This window comes from Pomacea canaliculata, linkage group LG1 (assembly GCF_003073045.1).
Source record: "Pomacea canaliculata isolate SZHN2017 linkage group LG1, ASM307304v1, whole genome shotgun sequence".
NCBI lineage: Eukaryota > Metazoa > Mollusca > Gastropoda > Architaenioglossa > Ampullariidae > Pomacea > Pomacea canaliculata.
The window spans coordinates 16,593,230-16,605,583 of NC_037590.1; the positions used below are offsets into that span (position 1 = coordinate 16,593,230).

Consider the following 12,354-nt stretch of genomic DNA (forward strand, 5'->3'; position numbering starts at 1 on the left):
GCTACATTCACTCTTGAACTAGGCTCTGCTCTTGTTTACAGTATACTCTTACCATTTAACCTGGTTCTGTTATGAAGGCTGTGGTTTCCCGGTTCGAAGAAAATATTAGAGACTGGTGTAACGGGGGAATAAAACCTTAACGTCTAGTCCTCTGAAAATGTGTCAAACTGAATAGAAAATTACTTCTGCCCTGATCTGATATCCAAATCCATAATGGAAGAAGGCTTTTCTGCTATCAAACCACCCAAACTGGGGCTTTAGGAAATCGCACCATTTCATCGCAGTTAGTGCGGGATAAATTCCTCTAAACACACTCTTCAAAGTTTTAGCACATTTACTAAATGGAAACACATCCACCCTGCTGTACAAGTACTTTCAGTTTAATTTTACATCGCCCGACAGATTTAAAAAGAACTGACACAGCCCCCTTAACTTTCATTCTCAGCCTATAGTATATAAAGCTCCGCAAATTCCGGCGCTTACATCCTCGAAGGAAATTCAACAAGTCACACTGTTCACTGAATTTCGTTTGCACTGATATAGAGTGTTGGCGCCTGACCACAAACAGTTTTGTTGAGTGGCTGCTCTTTGTGATCTTCACACACTTCACAGAGATCGATGCCATCATCCTTTGCGCCACCCGAACTTTACCGCCGGGTTCCTGTCCACGTCCAGCAGTCCTTGGCTTCTGTCGAGCACTCATTGTTCTCAGCGTTGATGATGTTTGATTCATCGCCAGAACCAGATTCACTTTGAAGCCGAAACTATTTTTCCGACCAGGTGAGAAATAGGGATTGAATAACGCAAAAAGCAGATCCGAAATACAAAAGTAATTAGAGTCCGACTTTATTCATACGCTGCCATCTTCACAAAAGGATTGAAAAAAGTCCATAAATCACGATCAAGGGGAACAAAGAGAGAAGTGAGGATCAAGCCCACGGATTTCATAAGGGAGTCAATACAGGTAAGTTTTTATGTTTATGAGCTATTTTCAACAAGTTTTATTAAAATTTTTCGGTATGTATATGTACATATAAAGTTATAAAAATGGTGTATAAAAGCGTAGACATACAAATTTTACAATTGTCTTTCTTGAACATTTGATATATGAAGATGATGGAGGAGGAGGAAAATGGATATATCATGGTGGTACTTTCTTATACAGAACTGTTGCGTGAATACAGCTAACGATGTACTGCGCCGATTTTCTTGCATTAGGAAAGAAAGAATGATTAAGCGAAAAACAAAGAAGAAATATCTGCAGTCCGTCAGATAATTTTATAGCTGAAAAAATATCCCCGTAGCACAACAGCACTTATTTGTATTTTTAGGTAATGTTAGAAGGTCTAAGGGCACATTTATGAAATACTAGACAGTTACACCTGGTGTAACGCCCGTAATAAGTGAGGTCACAGACGGTCTGTCATTACTTTGTCTCCAGCGGATAACTCTCGCAGTTGCTAAGCGCGATCGTCCATGTCCCGGTGATCGATTCCAGACCTGTCTTTGAATCCAACTCCATCCGCTTGTTAGTGACAGACTGTAGGTATGAAAACAGTTCATAACCAACTTTATAGACGTGGCACTAGAGTGTAGCTGTGCATTTAATTGCCTCTTCCATGATGATTAGACGATGAGACCATCTGTTTCCGAATAATAAGTTCTTCGCGCTCAGGTATACTTTCGTTTGTAGCAGAAAAAGAAGGTTCTTGTTTGCCACTTCTTTCTTTCAATTTGTCTAAACTTTTTGGTTTTGTTTTGTTTATTCATTTATTCCAACATCCTGTTGATGCTCTAGAATAGTGCCCCTCATCTTTTTTTAAACTTTTCTTTACATTTCTTCGACCTCTTGCTTGACACTAAGCTAGTGCTGCCCAGGCAAAACCACGTGTTTATGGAATATATATGTGTGTGTGTGTACTTTTTTGAATGATCGAAAGATAGTTTGATACCTACTTAAGGTATGTGTACTCTTGTACTTTCGAGCATGTGTGGATGTCATTGCGCCGTGAGTCCACCGTCATTCGCGGGACAAAGCACTAAATAAATAAGCGAACACGCAAATAAATAAATAAATCTTTTATTCGTTAATCACCATCACTGTGCATGCTTAGGTATTAAATGTGTATGGATATATTATTGGACATAGATCTGCTTGTCTTTCTTTATGCTACAATAGCATATAACACTACCATGATCTTTTTTTTTTTCTCTAAAGAACACAAGGTACTTTATTTCCAACCTCTAACTTCGCAGTTCCATGCAAGCTTGTTCCACCTCGGGTATCGCACGTCTACACAACGGCAACACGCCGCCATCTCGCGCCCTGCACGTGCGCCGTGTGATATGCCGCGAGTTTACTCCTCCCACAGGCACCCAGGCTCCCCGCTGCATATCACCCATTAACGTATTGCATGCCCCTCATTAGCATCGTAATCTTTCCATTAATGTATCAACTTACTCCCAGTCAGTTAACGAGCGTCACCCTTTGACCAACACTCGGACTGCCCACCCGGTCAGTTAACACACTCGTCCCTCCATTCCACGCGGGTCGCAGTTTCGTTTATCACACAGCCTCCCATCAGCGAAACATTACCAAGGGATGTACTCCCAGCATCTCTGTACTGCATCGTACAAGCACTATGCGACATCAACACTGCAGCGCAGTTGTGATGGCGGATGGTGTCTGGGGGCTGACCTCCCGTTCGATGGCCGCGGAGGCAGAAACAGTTTACTCTCGTGACGAAAAAACAACAAGAGGAGCCCGGAAAGAGTTATCACCTGACATCGTCAGTTGACAAGGCATATATCTAAATAACTGCACGCCATTCTTCGCCTGGTATTGTAGCCAGCAATTGTGGAATGGAGTCCTTTATAGAATAATTTAGTCTCACCGGAGATGATGACAGGGGGCAAGTTTATTGCACGGCAGCCATCTGTTGACGCGGTCACTTATCGGGGAGTGCATAACGGATACAATTTTTAAAATTTTGGAGTGGATATTTTTTAGAAGTTTTATTTGCTTGTCGAGGCTCCTATCTTTACGGTGTGGCATTAATGGAAATCTGAGCAATCACTGGGTAACGGTAGGAATACAGGTAGATGGACCTTACGAGCTTTTTCATACGACTATTATTTACATGTTTGTTCAGGTCTCACTAAAATTGTTGTCTATGACTAGTGAAGATACTACCATACTAACACTACCAATGCATCCGTCATTCCATACAGCTTTCAGCAGATGAGATCAAGAGGTGTGATGTAAAACAAAGAGCAACAAGAAAAATGGAAGACTTTGGGAACTTGTCCAACCGTCCACAACAAGTTCTTTCTTATAGGGTCCCCCACCATGGTCCCACCATTCTCTAATCATCTAAAATTTAGGAAAATTCCGCATCTAGATCGACGATTTTTGTTTTATTTTCGGAGAAATTAAATCACGGTTCTTTTGGGAAGTTTGGACTGGTTCATTACGTTCCAGTCTGAGATCGACCCACGTTGTCCAGTCAGTGATCAACGAACCACGTAGCTAACCAGTGAGTCATCAATCCAGTCAGCCAGTCAATTATCCACCCAGCACCATCCTCTCCGCCTTCGGTACCATCATCAATGTATTCACACGCACCATCACATCACCATCACATAACCGTCACCAGCATCGTTGCATGAACCACTGAGTAGTTGCTGGGCTGAAGATCATCATGGAGGCGACGGCAAGTCTGGCCTTGCGAATACAGTGGATATGACATGAGAGATAAAGTTTCAGGACAGGAAACAGTGTATTCGCAAGCAGCTGCTATCCTCCCTTTGTTCTTCTGTCTATAAAGCACACACGCACCTGTTAAATCACTGATAAAACGGGATTCGCATCAATATTTCATAAATGAGATAAAGGTTGCTTGTTTAGGAAGGACGACTTGGACGGGTCTTCGGCAACCAAGGTTTAGTTGTTTTTTTGTTGTACCTGAATCATATTGTAGGGGCTTGTGAAACATTTCAGAACAGATTTTCGTTATGCAAGTCGGTGGTGTGTTGCTTTGACCAGGTCCTGGCATTTAGTTTTCATCCAATATGCGAATAGCTAGTCGATCTCCATGTCCACCTGTAAAAATAAACCACTGTCTGTGGTTCGCATGCACACACACACACATGTATACATACACAGCTTGATTATTGTCGGCAGATGGCATTAACACACTAACATTATAAACCCAATTGTAAATAAAATATTTCGTCCGCCTGCACAAAATACACTATTTAAACATCCCTCAGCTATTTTTCTGACGACGAAATCAACAGATTTTCCGAGAGGTTTCGGTGAAAATAATCTTCTTTTCCGTGGCTACGTGTAGAATGATGCGGGTCTGAACACAGCCCTGAAGTCGGCGAAATTGTTTGGAGGCTACATCGCAGGAAATGACGGTCCTAATAGTGTCGTCTGCTGCCTTCAAACGCTCAGGGGAAATGTTGGAGATGGGAACAAGAGGGGGAAGGAAGGTGGCTGATGCTACTGGGAAGTAAACACGCATGCGCACTAATGAACGCATAAAAGGCACACGCTCTCTCTCTCTCTGCCACGCGCGCGCGCAAACATACAGAACATCGACAAATGTACACACACACACTCAAACTCGTACACAAAGAAAACCCATGTTACAGGCGCGCACACACACACACAAACACGTCTGACACCATCGGGATAAACAATTCGTGTTTGATGGCTGGTTTCAAGTAAATTTTCCAAAATTTATAGGTACACTAGCAAATGTATTTTACCTCTCCTGTATTTCCCATCTCCGTCAGCCACCCGACAGGCTGTATTCCTCCAACCCCGTCCTCCCGATGGTGAGAAAGGTGAGTATTGTAGACATAAATACAAACCTTAGCATTTCTCTTGCGTTATGATTAACGAGCATCCCATAGAGATGCTTCCTGTTGGAAAGAAATGTGTATTGTTCCTGTTGTAAGCATCGACAAGTTGCCAAGGTGCTGGGATTGAAAGATGGCGAATAGCTTAATCAGTCTGCGGAGGTGGGGAATGGCTTGTGTCGTCCTGTGAATCTTGTCCTTCCCTGCAGCGTCCTTCGCGGGTCTTGGAGCCTTTCCATTGAAGGGTCTTAATGGATTTCCCTTCTTCCGCCCTCTCGTCCTAACGAGCAGGAAACGTTAATTGGATATATAGAGGAGCTTTGGCGACCGTTAATTGGATGAATATAGAGATATATTTATCTATACATTGTTAGTCGACCCTTGATTGTATGTACATAGTGTGTTTAACCTAATGTTATGGGGATTTAACAGAACACTTTGGTGTATCATGCTTCACTGCAGGTGTCAGGTTGATGTTTGGCGCTTCACTGAATATAGTTGGATGTATGGTGCATTATTGAAGGTGGGTGTTTATAGGGTGTGATTACTGCGAGACAAATGATGAAAATCAATTTTGGGTGGTCCTCACTTTGACCATACGTATCTCCAAGATTTTCAAAGACATCAAAATGAGCATTCTTGAAAATTAAATAATAGTTTGTACTTTAACAGATATCAAAATCAACGATCTATGATATTTCGTACTATCTGAAACATTTCTTTCAAAAATAATACTCTAAACAAATCATTGCTTACAATAAAAATTTTCATCCTAACCACTTAAAACATATTTTTATATAGCTATTTTCATTATTATTCTGTCACAAAATGTTAGTTAAAAATATTTGTTCTTAGAGTGTACTGTCATCTTAAAATGCTTTCAGATATTGAATGTCTTTAAAAGTTGAAGGATGTACTGGCGCCGTTTGGCTGTCGGCACATAAAAAGAACTAAAGAGCTTTAAAGGACATCTGAATCGTGTTGTTGTAACAAACATCAGTGAGGCCTATAACAAAGTACTCTAATCCACCCCTCCTTCACCGTGAAGATGGGAGGAGGGGGATGTATCAACATGGCCAAGGCTGAGCTTAGTGACAGAAATCAAGCCACGACCAAAGAGGACTAAGAACTGTCTGGCAACATGTGGGGAACCTGCATCGGCACAAAATGGCTATTTTAAATGGCAGTAACATTTACCAACAGTGCAGCTGACATGGTCGAGCCCTTTTCAGTCCCTCAGAGAAAGCCTAACTGCTGTTTGCTGCGATTCCGATGCCGACATCTTCTAAAGCTCTTTAGGTGTTGACAGGAGAACGGCGCCATTGCCTCCTTTGGCTTTTAAAGAACAGCAGCACGGAGACTGGTACTTCGAAAATCTATATTTGCTTTTTGAATTAGCTGGTACACATGGGGCAAGTCTGTTTGTGATTTCGTCAGTACCCAGTCTCTTTGCCTGAATGTGAAGCAAAAATACTTCTGTTCAGTACACAGCTCAAACAGATTTAGGGAAATGGGTTCTGTGTACTTTAATTAACTGTTGAGTTTTATAATCAAACCTTTCATGAACCGTCACATGCTTGATGCTTTTAGAGAGAATATTTTAATCAATCGACCATCAATATTTGTAATCTCTTCCCATCACTATCGCCAAAAGCAACGCAGAAGCGAAAGTATTCCCTTTCAATACGCAACCCACAGAGTTCTAGGGGAATGGGTTCTATCTGGACGCCATGTTGTTAATTAATTATTATGTTTGGGGATCAAAACTTCCGTAAAACTACGCCATACGCTTGAAGCTTTTAGAGGATATAGTTTAATCAATCAACCATCAATGTTTTTTGTTTCCTTTCCAACACTATTGGTGTGAGCCGCCTCTAAAAGCATTTCCTAAATATTTCATATTTTTATAAACTACAGACACAAGCAAATTGCAAATAAACTGTCCCCAGCCCTCTTCGACCTTATTTTAACACCCTGAATTGTTTCCGACCCTCAATAATCTTATCCGAGCATCTCCGAAACTTTCCTATACTTATTATAGCATCTCTCGGCTATTCTCCAAACGTTTCCTTGTCTTATTCCTGAAAGTTCGCTAACATTTTCCAACTTTCCAGTATTTTATCAGCTTAATAATCTTCGTCTAACATCTCCCAGCTCACCCTTCCCCAATCTCAGAATATCTCAGCTTTCTTCAACTTTGTTCCAGGGTCTCCCAACGTTCCCGAACTTCATTCCAGCATCTTCCAACCTTTCCCATATGAGATCATCTTTTAGTCATTTTTTCCAACGTTTCCTAACCTTATTTCAACCTCCTCCAAGCTCCCTAACCTTTCCCAGCCTTATTCCAGTACCGTCCAACCTTATCAAAGAGTATCTCATCAGCTTAAAATCTTTTTTTGCAGCCTAGCCTTCCCCACCCTCATTCCTGCGTGTCCTATTCTTTCCTAACCGCGCTCCAGCATCCCCTCCAACCTTCCTCCCGAGTCCACCCACGTCACTACGGACAGTGCCATGGTACCCGCTCGGTGACTTTTCCTGGCTTCTTGTGCCGAACCCACATGCCTCCCACTCACGACTGCTGCTACCCGAGACTCCGAATCGATGCGCGTGGCTGACGCAAGGCCAGAAGACGGGAGGAGGTTTGGGTGGAGGAAACGTGCGTCGGAGAGAAACCAGAGACTGGGGGTCCGGTAGTATTCAAATAATTAAGCACCCTCTAGGATGGCTGGTCCTTGCGTTGCTGTCGGTTCTGCACAGTGAAACACCGTGTCTATGGACACACAGCTGGGGTATACCCTCTTCATCTCAAAGCTTTAAAAAAAAATCAAAAAATGGATGTTAGTTTTATTGTATTTTCACTGTTTTTTCTGTATTAGCTTACAGCGGGATGTTTGAGTCCGATTGATTTTGCATGAGTGCTCCGAACATAGGATATTTTGGGGAGGAATGGAATCTCACGGAGTCAGAACTGCTGTGAATTTGATATCAATACATTTTAGCCACTCAAATTTCTTTACTTTTGAAGTCGAAGTCAATGATAAAACGCTAAAAGGGTTGTAGTAATAAAATCCCGGATTGATTTATTCCAAATTTTCTGTTCGTGTAGGTGGTTTCCAAATAAAGGAAAATCTTGTTGGAAAATAAAAGCTGGGTTCGAGCAGTCTGCCCCAGAGTTGTTTCTTTGACCTTTTCACCAAACAGTAAATAGCACCAATCAAAGCTGCTGTCCTCAACCAAATTATTTCCTGTAGTAGATTGCCTCTTTGAGGCACTTCTTTGAACCTCACCGCTCGCTGTCTTTCTTGAGTTCCTGAATATACTGAGAACCTCGTACATCCCACAAAAAAGCTCCGAGCTACAGGCTTTTGACTTCGATAAGAAACGTGGCTACCGAGCTGGAGATGTCTATAGTCGAGCAGAGCGACTTGCCACGCAGACAAACCCATTTTTATCGTTGTCATTCTTCTTGCCATGCATTCAGTTCCGAAGAGGCGCATCTGTGGACATAGAGATTGGATAATGTAGAGGAAGGTATCAGAAGTCCTCTCAGACCAAAGAAACGGAGACCTCTGCGGTGGACAGATAATCTCGAGGTAACAGCTTTGCATTCAGTCCATACCTCCTGCTATGGGTGGTGATAGTGATGATGATGATGAGGAGGATGATGAGGATTAAGATGTGGATGAGGATGAGGATGAGGATGTATCAACAGTAAATATATTTACTACGCTGTCTCACGTGCAGTTATAATCTTTATCTGCGTCACATTCATCACACCACCCTGTCTGCACCATAACACACACTCAAATTTGTAATTCAATCGACAAATCAAGTGTGTTATTAGATGCCTTGTATTCTTTTTTTTCTTTCCTTCTCTCATTCACTGTGATTGCTCCCCATGTAAAATCGAGAGTTAATTGAGAAACTGATGTCACATCTCCTCTACATCTGGCGTCTCTATGAGTGTTTGCTTTAACTTCTCTTACTTTCCTCAAGTATATGAATCTTGCTGCTCCTCCCTAAAACCTGTAATGATGACTCAAAATGCTTTTTGCGCCTGAAATAATTTCTTTTTTTTAAAATTTTGAAATCGGTAATTTTTTTTTTAAATATGCTTGATGGTCAGTCCAGCTGACGCCCATGTGCATTTTATTTCGATATCAAGCATCGAGGCATCAACTGAGGACGCAAATGTGGTTGTGCAATTAAATTAATGATGGTTTGGCACAACCTCACACGAGAAATCGGAGACTTTCGAGACTATCGAAATAAAACCATGTCTTCCTCTGAAATATTTTACTGTTAAAAAATGTGGTTCCTTTCCTTCCCTCGGGCTGCACTTCACTTACATCGGACATAAACTGTATTACGTTTTAAGCACAATTAGTGAGCTTATTATAGCGTCTATTAATTCCATCTTAATCGCGGTTTCAAGTAGAATATTTTTTTTTTTGTTGCTGAAATTGCTATCAAACAGAAGTGTCTATATTAATTCTGTTGCCTAAGGAAACGGGATATTAGTCTCTAACACACACACACGGCACACACACTCTCTCCCAATTATTCTCTCTCTCGCGCGCGCGAACATTATGCTGAATGTAAGCAACAACAACAAAAATCGAGAATTCTTGAGTGATTCTTCAGTTACTTGTTGACTAGAAGCAAATCTCGCTGGCCGCTTGTCACGCACTGTAACTGACACCCAAAATCACTTTTAATTACTACCTTGTATTGCTAATTTAGCCAGAAGGAAAACCCGTGATCCCAAAATCTTCTCGACAATATTACTCCATTACATGAACGCCAATTTTTTTTTAAAAATAAAAAGCTAAGAGACTGCAAGCAAGCCGGCAATGTCCCATGTTGTAGGCTTTGCTAGCTGAGTGATTGCTAACAGCTGTTATCCAGGTTAAGTCCCAGCTCCAGCCACATGCGAGACAGATGGTCGAGATGTCTTGGCGCTCCGCAGCTCACTTTCTTTGTCGATGGACGAGTTCGTTCGCATCTCCCTGTGCAAGGTTTCGCTGACATACAAAAGGAACTGTGTTTCACGAAAACTGATGTCTTTTCTGCTTTTAGGTGGGAGTCAGAAAAGGAAGAACCGTTTCGTTAGTTCTTGTGCCGGTAGTTAGGTCTTCACGATGTGCGTGAGAGTAGCAATCGCATGCGGCGTGTGTGTGTGTTGTGGTGTGTGTTATTGTGTGTATGGTCTGTGTGTGGTGTGTGTGTGGTGTGTGTGGGGTGTGTGGTGTGTGTGTGTGCATGCATGTGAAAGGGAGAGACACGAGGTGTTTAAGGTAGAAAATAGAACATCGAAGTAAGCCCCGGCCCGCAGGCTTCCTCTCCCCCATCCCATGAGAAGCACTGACGTCATATCCGTGGTTTCAGGCAGAAGCTGATCGAACAGATACTCCTCCCTCCCAGCCGGGGCACACGGCGGTAAGGCAGGGTATCGAAGCAGGCAGGTATCGGGTACCCGAATGCAAGCCATTTTGCCCGGTTGCTGTAGTTTTGAGGCAATCCTAATTGGGTTTCGCGCTGTAGTTTGGGGGAAATCCTCGGCACTCTCAGTCCCTGGCTGCTGCAACTGTATGGCGGTCTTCAATGGTTTCATTCGAGCTGTGCGCCAGTTATTAACAGGATGTCGTCAAACCTGAGCGGTTTGCAATATTGAAAAAGGAGAAACTATTATTTCTTCATCTAGGTTAACTGTTACCTCACAGGAATGTCGCCTTCCGTTTCTTGTCTTTCCTGTTCACCTCCATTTCAAAATCTCATTTTTCTGAGACAAAAAAGGAAACGAAAGAAATGACTGTAATCAATGCCGTCATTACAACCGCTAACATTTATCACTACAGGGAGGTTTGATGTTGAGAGGTGGGTATGATATACTGGAACAGCATTGACCGTTAACAATTATACGACATCGTTGAACATTTTGGGGCGAACTTACAGCCTTTAAATTAATCTTCACATTGTAATCTCTCAGGGCTTGTGTTCCCAAATCCTTTAAAGATGGTTTCTTGTACTGGCTTTAGGATCTATATGAGGATGACATCGACTACAATGACAATGATAAGAAGAAGTTAATGTTACTTTGATGATGATGATGATGATGATTTTATTATTATTATTTTTTTTTTTTTAAACCACTACAATAAAGGCTGCCGACCCAGAAGACTTGTTTTCACTCTGCCCCCTTTCATCGCGAAACTTTCTCTAATCAGCTCTTGCCGTCACTCACACTTGTTGAAGTATCTAGCTCATTACCTTTGATAAGCCATACCATTTATCATTAAATTACTTGTGAAGTCAATTAAAATAAGCATCAAAAGTAAAACTAAGAATAAAATATTGTCAGAAAATTATGTGTCCGTATGCTTCTCTTTCTTACAGCAATGATAGACAGATGTAACCGTGGCAGGCTAAACAACAAAACAAAACAGCAGAGCAGGGACATGAACTGTAATGGATGTTGGTTTAAGGGTTCAGCGGCTGCTTTTTTTCTATGCACGGATTCTTTTGTTTGCTGTTTACACAGGTTCTTAATCAAAGCGCTTGAGTTCCTGGACACAAAACTGTGAAGCGTGCTGTTTCTCCGAGTTATTGTGTGCAAATGAAGCCGATCGATGTGTTAGACACACTGAAGACGGGAAGAAAACAGGCTACGCATGTGCGCTTAGTCACACACACATAAATATATAGATATAAATACACACATATAATAATTGTATATCGCGTTGAGATACGAGTCCAAGTACAAAGAGAGAGAGAGAGAGAGTGTAAAATGAAAGAAAGTTGGAGCTGATGTACTAATGAACAAATGTATTTTCAGGGATAAAAGTAAAGACACAGGAAAAAACAAACAGGACATAATGAATGGAAAGCCTCATGGCTAAAATAACAACATCGGGAGCGCTTTGCAAAGAACTTGCAGCCATGCCAACTTGGAAGAAGAGGGTAGCGAGGAGGGATAGACAGCACATATACAAAAACAACATTAACAACAAAACATGTTGATAAGCGATCATCTAGTAACGTCTGGTAATCATTGCAATTTCTCAACCTTTATAAATCATTTCAAAGAAAATTGCCACAATTATCAAACACTATAATCATTAGGCCAGGACAATACACTGAAAAACGATTGCCATCGTGGGATTTTCCAGAACTCTTTCACAACAACAAAGAGAAGGGCGGTATAAAAGGAGAGAATTGCACCGGGCGAGGATCAACGTCTTTCACTGACTACCACTGACTCCTTCATCTACGACCTCTTGCATCTGTTCCCATCCATCCATCCAACAACCGGAACACGATTGAAGAGATAGGATATCTGGCTGTGAAAAATAAGACATTAAGCCCATAGGATGCACCTCATCGAACAAATTTGTCTCGACAAACGAAGTTATGTTTGGTGTGTTTTGGGACCAAAAAAAATTTAAAAAAAATGCTGCAGCTAATATGTAGAGAACGAATCGATGA

General features: G+C 41.7%; 1 protein-coding gene across 2 annotated transcripts in view; it reads left to right on the forward strand.

The window, feature by feature from the left end:
• The first annotated feature begins 787 nt into the window (after positions 1-787).
• Positions 788-12,354, forward strand: part of LOC112563770 (FAD-dependent oxidoreductase domain-containing protein 2-like) — a 38,931-nt gene continuing 27,364 nt past the window's right edge. Inside the window, exons 1-2 of one of the 2 annotated variants that reach the window (XM_025238119.1) lie at positions 788-964; positions 1,442-1,546. The gene's annotated coding sequence lies outside the window, so the exon portion shown is untranslated. The remainder of the gene's footprint in view (positions 965-1,441; positions 1,547-12,354) is intronic. The other variant, XM_025238104.1, reaches the window with a different exon arrangement.